The sequence below is a fragment of the Caloenas nicobarica genome, chromosome 4, assembly GCF_036013445.1.
Source record: "Caloenas nicobarica isolate bCalNic1 chromosome 4, bCalNic1.hap1, whole genome shotgun sequence".
In the NCBI taxonomy this organism is placed as follows: domain Eukaryota; kingdom Metazoa; phylum Chordata; class Aves; order Columbiformes; family Columbidae; genus Caloenas; species Caloenas nicobarica.
Window position 1 is genome coordinate 27205714 of NC_088248.1, and position 12327 is coordinate 27218040.

The following is a 12327-nucleotide window of genomic DNA, read 5'->3' on the forward strand; positions in this document are numbered from 1 at the left end:
TCATCTGGAAAAGATATCACTTGTTAATAAAAACTGTTATCAGTGAAGGACAGTGTTTATATCTGTTAGTTTCAGTATGATTTAACCTTAACCCATGACGTTCTATAGACTGTATTTACTCATTATCCTTTCTCTTCTGATTCACTGTCTCAGAAGCCACGTGGAGGTGTGCTGAGATCCGGAGGCCATCTATACATGATATTCTTATAGTCTTTCTGCCATTCCTCCTGGTGCCACCACACCCAGACATTCTCCTTCATTCTCTATTCAAACCAGTTTTAATGTTGGTATCACAAACCTGTACGGTGTGAGGCAACTGGTGATATAAAGCCATGTGTGCTGAAGAAATCCTCATGCTCATCTCCAGCTCTTTGCAGATTATATAAGTTTTTCAGGAGTCAGTTCTCACTTGTTGTTTCTGTGGCATTTGCAGGGTTAACCACGGAAGTTATGAGAACCATTGGCACAGCAGGTATAAAGGAGAATCCAGTCCCAGTCTTAAGAAGTGTTAAGGACGGAAATGTCCCAGACCACACTTCCTTCAGGTAGGTAAGCACATGCTTGGAGGCTGGTTCTGCATGGAAGTAAAGTATCTGAGGATTAAATAAATCAAGCAGGTCTTGCTCATAAAGCAAGTTTCATGGTTTTAAAAGTAAATATTCCAGAGACACAGATCATCCAATATACTTAGATATCTACTTCCTACCTACATAAGGGGGCTAGATGTCTTGACAGACTTTGGATGGTGAATCAAAACTGAACTACTGGATCTGTTCAGCAATCTAGACTAACACTGTGAAAAAGCTTCCAGCCCTAAGTTACGGACGCTGGATCCACTTGTCAGGCTCCTCCTGAAGTAGCGCAGTTTTCAGCCTGACATGTTAGTATGAACCACTGTATTTCTGGTTTGTGGTAATGTGACGGGCTGTTGGAGATTCCTAATGCAGAAGGAAAATATCCAATCTCTATAGCTGTGTAGATAGCTGCAGATGGTAGGAGCCTCAGGAGTGACAGAAATAGCCACTTGTACAAAAAAGTAGTGGATAGATGTTATCAAGCTAGCATATCATGGTCATTTTGCTCAACAAGGGCCCAGAGCTGCCTTATTTCCTGTGAGAGTGTATGACACAACACAAGAGAGCTCAGAAGAAGCAGAGCTGCCTCTTGATATCTGTCATCAACAAATTGCTGTGAGATCAAAGTTATGAAGGGGAAATTGTTGCTCTGTAAACAAGCTGCTGATTATCAAGCTGATCAGTTGGAAATGCCGGTCCCTGGAATAGGCAAATACCTGGGGACAGCTCAGGAAGGTATTTTCATTGTGTTTTGGGGAGAAGCAGTCCCAGTTTTGAAGATGCAGTACTGGCTGTCTTGGGTTTTCACTTTGTTCAGTTGCATCTTAGCCTAGGCAACATGAAAGCAAAAAGTTATTAATTATGGCACACATATCTCCACTTATCTTTGGATGCAAGCTTTTGCCTGTATTCTACCAACAGGTAGTGGAGTAGATGCACTGGGGCTGTACTTGCCTCAGCTTCTCTACAGTGAATGCAGCAGTGATGCGGGGCAGGATGAGAGTACAAATGAGGAACTTTGAGGAAGTGATGGTGCTGAGCGTGGTGGCTGTGCCCTTTGGCTTTTGTAATCATTGCAATAACATAGGGCTGCTCAGAGAAAGGAAAGTGCCCCTGGGGAGTAAGAAAATGAGTCAGGTGCACCAACGTCTCATGAGCATCTAGGAACCACCCATTACTCTGTACTTAAAAGATCTGTGGACTCAGAGCAAAGCTTGAAAAACCACTTCCAAATACCTGACACAGTAACAGTGCTGAAGTATAAAGGAGGCACAAAAAAAGAAAGAAAAACCCAGCTGAGGATGAGGATTTTGTTCCTTTTCAGTTCTGTTAATCTGAGAAGGGCAGGAGATGTGGCATGTGGATTGAAAAGGACTTGCACGCTGTCTCCCTAACACTTTCAGCATTCAAAGCTGGAGGAAGGGAGGGTGTTTTTCAAAACCAAACCCACCACATTTACCATGAAAACATCAGCCATAAGCATATGTGCAATATACCAAATGCCCAGTAGCACAGACTAGAATCGAGTGAAACAGTGCAGTTGACTGCATTGAGTATCTATGCTCGGCTCATTATAATTAGGATGTTTACTGAATAACGTCTCAGTTTCCTTGAGCAAATAAATGGATCAGTTTCTGTGGTTTCCCCAGAAATGGGATGGGGTTCAAATACCTGCTATTTCTAAACCTTTTATTTGCTGTCCCACAGGAGAGAAATTTGCACTGTGGTAGAATTTGTATTTCTGTTTCTTTCAAAGCCGGTTACTATAGGGTGCTATGGGGTTTAATGTCTTTGGTTTCAGAAACATACAGGATGCCTTGTAAAGCATCTAGAGTCTGTTAATATATGGCTACCAGGAGAAAAATAAAATAAGGCTAAACATAAAGGTATAAGGATTTCATAAAGCCTTTGCATTGACTAGTACCAGTTCAGATCATCACAGGGCATCATCATGGTCCAAACTCAAGCTATTCGATGCTGTAGTTAAATGCTACAGCTCAAATCATGTTCTCACTTAATTCTGCTTGAAAGTATGGACAAACTAGTGTGTTTCTGTTATGTGACGAAAGACAGAGCCCTACAATCCTAGGCTGCTGTTTAACAGTTGGTAGCAGTGATCTTTGTATTGGTTGAAATGGTCCCCATCCCACTATAGATATTCACTCGTGGCCTTTATTCCCTCTTGTTGATTAAGTCAATACATGTTTTCACAGAATGAACAAGTCAAGAGAATGGAGCTAACTCTTACTTTGTGACGTGTTATTTTCCAGTTATCAGTTCTTAAGTGTGATGCACCATGCAGCTGCACAGACACTTGTGCCTGCATGTTAGAAGGGTTGGAAAATATGACGAAACATGGAGACAAGATAGGAGAAGAACGGGGATAGCAGCTTCTGCTGAAGGCAGCAGTGTTGTCAAAAATTATTTTTAAATCTCATTCAGAAGGAAATGCCCTTGTTTGGAGATTCACAGGCACTTCACTATGCAGAAGAGCTGAGGCTGGCCAGAAAGAGGAGGTTATATGAACAGAAGAGGTTAGTGTGTTTGCTGACGCTATCTTTCTTATCCAAACAAGCCTCATTGATCTGGAATGCAAATGGGAGAGTGGTGAAAAAAAGGTAAATGACCTCTCACTGTAGCAAGGGCAGAGCAACTTTTTTTGTTTTTTGAAAACATGAGGAACATTGTATCTTGTGCCTTATTTTATGAATCTGGTATTGTTTGCAGTCTGTTTTGGGTGGGAATAAGAAACCTCCTACAGTGCAATGATTGAAATAAGTTGGAATTAAGGATGTGCCTTCAGTAAGTTCAGTTGCCCTTTGAGTGCTGGGGAAGAATTTCCCCTGCATATGTATTTGCATCTTTAATATCATGGGGCAACTGTATTGGAATTCAATGGCATTATAGTAATTTCTGATTCATGATGACTTAAGTGAACTGAAGAAAATCTGTTATCTTAATCTCTCAGAGACTCTAAAGATTTGTATAAACCAGGAAAGAATTAATGTAGGCAAACATGTTTTCTCACTCAGATCAAATACTTGGCATTCAGAAATATTTAGAATGTGGCTATTTAATTTACAGCCTTTCTTAAAAGTAGAATGTGCAGGATTTCCAACACTGCAGCTCAGAGGACTTTTTTGATTGCACGGTCACAATACACTTATCAATCATATCTGATTGTTGATATGGTAAAAGGAAGCAAATTGAGTTAGTGAGTCACATTGTTTTAGAGACTAAGTCTATTTATTTAAAAGCATTTACTATATTTCCACAGAAGAACATTGTTGTGCTTCCCATTCCCATCAGTGAGGCGGAAATGTTGATCTAAAATTACTTCAGATACTGGTTCTTGCATTTCCTTGTAGATGGAGACAGTTGTTTGACAGCAACAGAGAGAATTCGTAGCTCTTAAGAGCTAGAATAATGACTGGCTAGCAGCAGGACGTGAATTGGCATGAGAAGATTATGCTATTGTTTGTGTCCCTATAGATGAAGGGACAGTCTGTAAAAGCTTAAGCTGAGGTCAGTGGTGGAGTTAGTGGCACTGTTATGTCATGCCCATAATTCTTGGGGTGAAATTGTCTTAGTATCACAGGAGTTAATTTTACTCCTTTTTAAGCATCTCCAGAAATTTTGACCAAATGCTGTTCCATGTATCGTACTTTGTCTGATTTCTTGACTCTTAATAGTTCTATCTGACTGGACAATAACCTTTAAATATTTTGTTGTCTGAGAAAGCATCATTAAGTAGGTACTATCAGACACTAGCTCTAGAAGTAATCTTATACAAATCTCATTCAGACAGGCCGCCCTGATCTTGCATCTGCAACGTGACTTTTAGTTTCCTTCATATATCACATTACTTTCTGATGTACACCAGAAAAATGTAATAATGGCCATTGAGGATCAGTGTAAAGGTGCATCGAAGTTGGGATTTTATTCCTGATCTGGGGATGCCTTGGAAAAGAGGAGATGCCTTGGAGAAGACGAATAGAATACAAACATTTAGGGCTACTTGTCTGTAATACTGTCACACTCTAGCCAATTTTAGAGCAGGGATTTCCTGACCTGGATCACATTTCTGTGTATCTAGCTGTCCTCAGTGGATTTTCTTCTATGTTCTTGCTGAATCTTGCCTTCAGTCTCTGTACACTTTTGAAATACAATGAATTATTTGGTGAGAAGTTCCCCAGGTCAAGTATTTGTTGCATGAAGAACTCTCTCTTATTGTTTGTCTGAATTTTGCTTCCTCTAGCTTTACATGATGGCCCTAGTTCTCATATTAGAAGAATATTCTCTTATCAATGACACGTGAATAAAGAATTGCCTCTGATCCCTGTTCTAAACTACCTAAATATTTATAAAGAAAAAGGTAAAGGTTTGTTTTTGAGCACCCAGAACCTGATATAACCACAATTTGTGGTAAGTTATGTCATATTAAACATGCATTAATGCCTTTCAAAATATGTATTTGTTATTGCTTTGAAGCATGTATGTAGATGCTTCTTCCATTTGTACAATCCTTTTTCATACAGAATCATTGCTACACTGAACCAGAATGAGGTCAGACAAGCAGAAGATAGGGCACAAATAATATTCAAGTGTGAATGGACTATTTCTTTAAATATATGCCTGGTGTTCAGAGTAAGTACTGAGCAGAGTAGGTAGCTTTCTCAATGAGCATAGACTGTCGAATCTGAAAATTGCTTGCCAGGTTTTTTGTCACTGCCTACGCATACAGAGGCATAGTCAGGTTTTAACAGGCAGGTCACTGGATATTTTTTGAAAGCTACTCTGGTTTTAGTCACAAATGCTGGAAAAATTTGCTTGCTTTTGGACACAACTCCTGATTTCAGGAAGAGCCAGGGCAGCAGCAATGCCATTCATGATTAGATAAGAGATTTCAATCTATGCAAATGTCACTTGTTCCAGAGCAATACGGGCATCTGTGAAGTGTAGTCCATTGTTTCTGTATTGCACCCTCAGAATTCGTGTTTCATGTTCAGTGGTTGTTGATGTCCTAAAAAATTCCTAAATGTTGCAAAGCTAAAATTTTCCTATGAGAAGCATGTCACCCTGGATTGCAGTGAACTTACTGTGTACACTAGAAAACTCACTAAGGACTGAAATACAATCAGACATAAGATATGCTCAAATTTATGGAAAAAATCCATTTACAGTGTATCAGCAATGTAGCTTATTTTCTTGGGCATTGTATTTCCATATCATTGCTTGCCAGTTTGTATTCTCACCACGTTAACAGGTAACATGTTTTAAGACTTAACGTTTTTGTTTTTTGTGGAACATGTGGTTTCAGCCAAAATGTTTCAAACCTAGTGTTGTAGATTTGAATATAAAGCCAATTTCTACTTTTTCTTTCTACCTCTGACGAAAAGCAACCACAAGAAGGCCCCTTTTGCAAGGGAAGAGTAGTGTACCTAAACAAACCAAGAAATGAGTCCTCTCTGTTTTGAGTACTTTCACTTCCTGATCAAGAGTCATTTCCTGTCAGCCTGGGAGATTTAAATGAATATAAGCATCTAGGATGTCTCTGTTTGCAAATGGATTTTGGTTCTTCTTTTTAATGCCATGTAAGGAAACTTGTCCCAACAAGTTTCGAGGTTTCGAGGCCCCAGAGGAAGTCAGGACAATGGAAGAGTTTGCCTTAGTTGACGAGGATTGGGTTAGGGAGCAATTAAGCAATCTGGATATCCATAAATCCATGGGTCCAGATGGGATGCACCCACGGGTGCTGAAGGAGCTGACTGAGGTCATTGCTAGACCACTCTCCATCATCATTGCCGAATCTTGGGAAACAGGAGAGGCGCCTGAGGACTGGAGGAAAGCAAATGTCACTCCAGTCTTCAAAAAGGGCAAGAAGTAGGACCTGGGTAACTATAGACCGGTCAGCCTCACCTCCATCCCTGGGAAAGTGATGGAGCCACTTGGTGCCATCTCAAGGCATATCAAGGATAAGAGTGTCATTAGGGGCAGTCAACATGGCTTCACCAAGGGGAAGTCGTGTTTGACCAACCTCATAGCCTTTTATGAAGACATAACAAGGTGGATAGATGATGGCAGAGCGGTGGATGTGCTCTGCCTTTACTTCAGTAAAGCGTTTGACACCGTCTCCCACAGCATCCTTGCTGCTAAACTGAGGAAGTGTGGACTAAACAATCGGGTAGTGAGGTGGACTGTGAACTGGCTGAAGGAAAGAAGCCAGAGAGTTGTGGTCAATGGGGCGAAGTCTAGTTGGAGGACTGTATCTAGTGGAGTGCCTCAAGGGTCAATATTGGGGCCAGTATTATTCAATATATTCATCAATGACTTGGATGAGGGAATAGAGTGTACTATCAGCAAGTTTGCTGATGACACCAAACTGGGAGGAGTGCCTGACATGCCAGAAGGCTGTGCTGCCACCCAGCGAGACCTGGACAGGCTGGAGAGTTGGGCGGGGAAAAATTTAATGAAATATAACAGTGGAAAGTGCAGAGTCTTGCATCTGGGTAGGAACAACCCCCGGTTCCAGTATAGGTTGGGGAATGACCTATTAGAGAGCAGTATAGGGGAAAGGGACCTGGGGGTCCTGGTGAACAGCAGGATGACCATGAGCCAGCACTGTGCCCTTGTGGCCAGGAAGGCCAATGGCATCCTGGGGTAGTATTAGAAGCGGGGTGGTTAGTAGGTCGAGAGAGGTTCTCCTTCCCCTCTACTCTGCCCTGGTGAGACCACATCTGGAATATTGTGTCCAGTTCTGGGCCCCTCAGTTCAAGAAGGACAGGGAACTGCTTGAGAGAGTCCAGCACAGGGCAACGAAGATGATGAAGGGAGTGGAGCATCTCCCTTAGGAGGAAAGGCTGAGGGATCTGGATCTCTTTAGCTTGGAGGAGACTGAGGAGTGACCTCATTAATGTTTATAAATATGTAACAGGTGAGTGTCACAAGGATGGAGCCAGGCTCTTCTCAGTGACAACCAATGGTAAGACAAGGGGTAATGGGTTCAAACTAGAACACAAGAGCTTCCACTTAAATTTGAGAAGAAACTTCTTCTCAGTGAGGGTAACAGAACCCTGGAACAGGCTGCCCAGGGAGACTGTGGAGTCTCCGTCTCTGGAGACATTCAAAATCCACCTGGACACATTCCTGTGTAACCTCATCTAGGTGTTCCTGCTCTGGCAGGGGGATTGGACTAGATGATCTTTTGAGGTCCCTTCCAATCCCTAAAATTCTGTGATTCTGTGATTCTGGTTTTTAGTTTTAATGCACATAAAAGTTTGTGTGGTTTCAGTTAGTGGAAAAATCCAAGCTGAACATGAGTGGAGGCTTAAATCTGAAGTGCCGTAGACCCTGAGGAGGATTTCAACCCAGATATCTCTGTATGGGAAGGCATACTGCAACAGTTCTGTCCCATGTCCAAGGTTGGGTGGTGGCAGGTGACATTTGAAATTCTACTCTTTGGCCCTTTGCTGTGCTTGGTATATATTGCTTCTCCTTTACTTCTGTGAAAGTCTGTCCAAAGGGAGAACATAAGGCGCTCATCTGTTCCTTGTCTACTCATTCATTTTCTCATAACCCATTACAGCAGTTGGTCATGCTTTCCCAAACACTGGTAAACATGTACTTTCCTTTTGATCATGGCATTGTTTCCTTGATGCTTGGTTTCTGCCACCATGCAGTGGCTCATTCTCCTGCAGTCTCATTCCTTCTAGATGTTCTGCATCAAGAGAAAAGAAACACTTGCAATCCAGGCTTTCACTAGCATGTCCAGTCTTACGATTAATGATATCTTCCACTCAATGCTTTCGCATTCAGCTAATGAGGCAAGAATGTCTTCTGTAAGTGCTTTGGTGTTATTGACGCTTCATGGCCATAAACGGAGCTTCCTTCAAGTGAATGGAAGAGGACAGAGTTTGTTTTCACAAAACGTATGTGTTCCTTCTTATTCAGATTTTAAAAAGTCACTACAAAGTGAGACATGAAAAGTCCTGTCAAAAGTTAGCAGTAGTCACTGCTGAAGATTACAATAGTTTGAATATACACTAGGAGAAATCTAAGAGAGGTTATAGTCTATAGGACAGGAAAATGCATGCTTATATATGTGTCCTACACTTAATAAAATGGTAAAGAAGGAAAGAATACACTGCAAATAGTTTGTAAACAAAAAACCCCTTTCAATTTCTTGGATCTAAGGTTTGTCTTCCTATCATCTGCCTATGTTTTGGTTTCTCTTAAGTCATCCATGATTTCCCAGAGGGAAATTCTCCCTGGCACTACCCAGCTTCTTTAATTTGCCAGCTGTCATGTGATCGTAAGACAGTAGAAGTGAGATTAAATAAATAAGAGAGTAGTTTAGGTGGCAGAGGCTTGAGCACAAATCCAAAGACCAAACACTGCTCAGCTCTGTTACAGATCTACAAGTCAATCCACTGAAACTCCAGGCTTGCATCCCCTGTGGAGTAAGCACAGCCATGTAATCTTGTTTGTCCCATCAAGGTAATCTGAACAGGTTGTCACAGAGAAAGTGTAGTTCTGAGGGCACAGGGATGAGCAGGAGCCCAGGGTACTGGCATTTTTCTTTCTTAATCCTGGGAATGCTAGTAGTTCATTCAAGATCCTCTCAGCATTTTCACACTCGTGTCTTGATCCCACTTCCATAGCAAGGCAGAACTGTCAAAATAGAACAGATGGGAATCCAAGCACCGTAAATACTCTCATTGCCCTGATTTAGTGGCAATTAAAAAGATGAAATGTGTATCCATGCCCCTCAATATGACAAGGCTCCCTTCTCCATGATATCCTTACGTAACAAAAAGGTCAACAAATGTGATAAAAACATTTGCAGAGTTACTCCTAAAGGTAAACAGAAGTGGTGAGTATTTCAAGCTTTTACAATTCTATTGACATTTTAGTTTTAGCTTGTGCAACTGAATTGTGATTTTCTCATCTGCTTGCAATCTTGAAAGAAATATGATCTCAAAACCAAAAAAAAAAAAAAAAAGGAGGAAAAAAAGAATTGTCCATATCTTTGAAGTGTCATCATTTCTGTGGAAGCAGGTATTATATATCTTTAACAAAAAAAGCCAGGATAAGAGGGTGGACTTACTCATTTGATTGTATTATGGAACTTTTATCATTCCAGAAAACAGTTGTGATGAAAAACTAGAAATAATTAATCTCAGCAGCTCAGTGTGAGTGTTGCTTCAGTGCTTAAAAATTGGTTTTGACATTCTGGCATATAGCTTATAGCTGAATCTGAAAAACTTTCCTCTCACCACTGCTTTCTCTAAAAACTGAAGGCTCATAGGAGGAAAGGTGACTAACTGGGTCCAAATGTGCTATCAAAACAAGCTACTTGTCTAATGAAATTTTATTTCCACAGATTTTTTTAAGGTATATATCTATGAAAAATAGTGATCTTCAAAAGCAAAAAAAAATATTACATTTTCCCCAGTTTACTTCTCTTTCAGTAAGGAACAGGAGAAATTGATAGGCTGATACTGGAGTTGCCAGTGCACCTTTTGGAAGGAAAGGTCTTACTTCAAATATCCACTAAAGTCATTGGCTGAGTCAGTGGATCTACAAGTTAGTGGGATCTGGTCAACCTAGCATACTTTTCTTTCAAAAAAATTTGATCTTTTCCTCTTGAATTTTAACTCTCATGGAATAAGATAGTTGGTCCTATCAGAGGTTGATAATGATACAAAATTATCGAGCATAACTGTGTTGAAATCTGCCTGCAGAAAGTTGTAGCAAGATGTCACAATGTTGCCTGTTCCATGAAAGGGCAGATTAAGTTAAGTACCAGGGAGCTTAGTTATACCTATAACCTTACTGTATATGCACAGAAGGAACTGTAAATTAGCTTTTGTCACTGAGGAAATAGATCTGGGTGTCACAGATTTGATGTGTTTTAAAGAACTGTGTACGATGTATTATGGCAGTCAAAAAGACATCTTGCGTTTTAGGAAGCATTTAGGAAGGCATTAGGGAAAAAAGAGGAAAAATATAAGAAAATCTTATTGCTTTCAACTTTTCAGGTTGAAATTAAATAGCTCTGTGAAGTTCTGTGTAGTCATGGTCACAAGATGCTGAGCAGGCCGAACGTATGAGGGGTTTGAAGAAAATACATTGTAAGCACTGTAGATATGCAGCTCTAATAGTACAGAGTTTGCGTTTGAACTTACTAAGCATTAGATCTGGCTAAAGGAAAACAGCTTATTCCTTTTGTAATTTTGAATTGTGTCTCAGCCTGCCTTCTAGATTCTGTCATGCATAGTACCTTCTTCTCTAGAAATCCATGCAAATTGTTAAGTCATCAGCGCACTGACTGGTGCTAGTAGTTGTTACTATTAACATAATTAACTGTAGGTTATATTAAAAATAGATTTTCACAATGATTTTTAACAATAGACATCTCAGGCTTATTTTTATAGGTGGTGAAATTCTTGTTTCACTTTTGCAGACTCAGAAGTACCCATGGCAGTCTGTATTATTTCCAAAGGATCCATTTTCTGCGGGGTCGCTCATAATATCCTGTTATAAACAAGAACAAATGCAAAGTTTGGAACAAGTCTGCAATATCAAGCCAGCACTATGTGTAATTTTCCTGGGATTTTCCCGTATTATGTGATAGCAATGTAAGAAACGCAATCGTGTCCAGAATGGGAAGCAATCCATAAAACAAAAGCAAGTAAATCATGGATAATTCGTCTGTCACCTGATATATAACCAGGACGTTTGGATTAGCCAGTTTTCAGCACAGACAGATTAGTGGAGGCCAGCAAACTAGTGTTTGTATTCTTTGTTCTTTTAAGGAAGAGTTTAAATTATTTTTCAGGGACTTTCCAACATTTCTTTCAATGACTTCCTCTATGGTTTACAGCATTTATACGTTAGAGACAAATATACTTTCGATATTTTAATAACAGTAACATTGAAATTCAAGGGAACAAATTACAGCTCGTGACTGAAAAGGCTCTCGATACAAGAGCAGAACTACAGCAACCAGTCATGGGAGAGGGAGTTTGAGGATAAGAGATAACACGAGGTTGTTACTTCATTGTTTGGTTGTTACTACTGTCCTTTTTGCTCCCAAATTGAAATTGTTGGTGAAAAAGGAAGTGAAAGTGGTTTGGAAGGAAGATGAAATAAGGGAGCAAGAAGATAGCTGAGGACAGAAAGGATATATAAACACCTTTGCTATATTTGATTGCAAAGAGGGCAGTAGAGAAATGAATGGAGGGTGATGAATACACATCTGTAACATGGAATGACCTTCTGGCAGGGTTGTAGAAATACAATTTTGATGCCAAATGAAGTGGGCAAGAGGAGCAGAAGCTCAGATGAGATTGGGAAAAGGAGAAGATGGACAAGAACATGTAGTTAGCTGCAGTGAAATCTCAGGGGCCTTTCTTTGGTTGTGATGCAAATGTTCTGCCTCTTACTCACTGCCTGTTCAGCTTTCTGGTGTGTTACATGGATCGGAAAGCGTATACACACAGATACTAAATAGTCTGTGTGTTCTCAAAGGCTGAAGCTTTCTTCTGTGGCTTCTGCATGGCTTGGTAACTGGAGGGCCACCGGACATGTTGTTTAGAGTTCAAATGGTTGAAAGCCTCAATCTGATGCCAAAATGATATGGGTAGAGGAGGGGACCGATCAGTCTCACTGCACAGGGTCTTCAAGAAAAAGCAAGCTAAAGATAGCTTTCCTCTTTTATGATCACAAAATGGCAATAATCATGCAGTTT